Source organism: Octopus bimaculoides, chromosome 2 (assembly GCF_001194135.2).
Source record: "Octopus bimaculoides isolate UCB-OBI-ISO-001 chromosome 2, ASM119413v2, whole genome shotgun sequence".
Classification (NCBI taxonomy): Eukaryota; Metazoa; Mollusca; class Cephalopoda; order Octopoda; family Octopodidae; genus Octopus; species Octopus bimaculoides.
Genome location: NC_068982.1, coordinates 57,724,264 through 57,724,785, shown reverse-complemented (window position 1 = coordinate 57,724,785; position 522 = coordinate 57,724,264). Strand labels below are relative to the sequence as shown.

The 522-nt window shown below is 42.9% G+C and overlaps 1 protein-coding gene across 1 annotated transcript in view; it reads right to left on the bottom strand.

The window, feature by feature from the left end:
• Positions 1-522, bottom strand: part of LOC106875878 (uncharacterized) — a 12,164-nt gene that overhangs the window by 8,666 nt on the left and 2,976 nt on the right. The window lies entirely within an intron of this gene.

Here is a 522-nt window from a genome sequence, read left to right as displayed (position 1 = left end):
AGAAGCGATACCATGTTGTTTTTGGTAAGAAACTCACGCGTGAGGGGAGCTCAGTGACACGGTGCATTGTCATCGTGGAGAATCCAGTTCTTGGTGCACCACAGATCTACTTTCACCGAATGTCCTCCTTCAAATGTTTCAAAACGTTGAAATAGAACTCGACTGATGGAAGAATTCTCAATGCACAATGCCACATTTCCAGGGATGACGCTCATGGCAAGACTTCCAGATCGCTCAGTCATCCAGGGACGTTCTTCCACTTTGAAACAACCCATGCCATATTGGCTTTTTGTTCTTGTCCATGACAAAATTGCAGGCTACAGCATAGATGTGATCACAGAAACACAAATTTCATAACTTGCAAAGTAAACATAGCAACATCACTTGGCACACTATCTCATGAATGTCATTGCTAGCTGTCACTGTGTGTGACACATGCCAACTGTGTGCTGCCATTTCTTAGCACACTACATAACTAGTCCGAGAACTTTATCATACCACCTAATACACTGAAACATTATC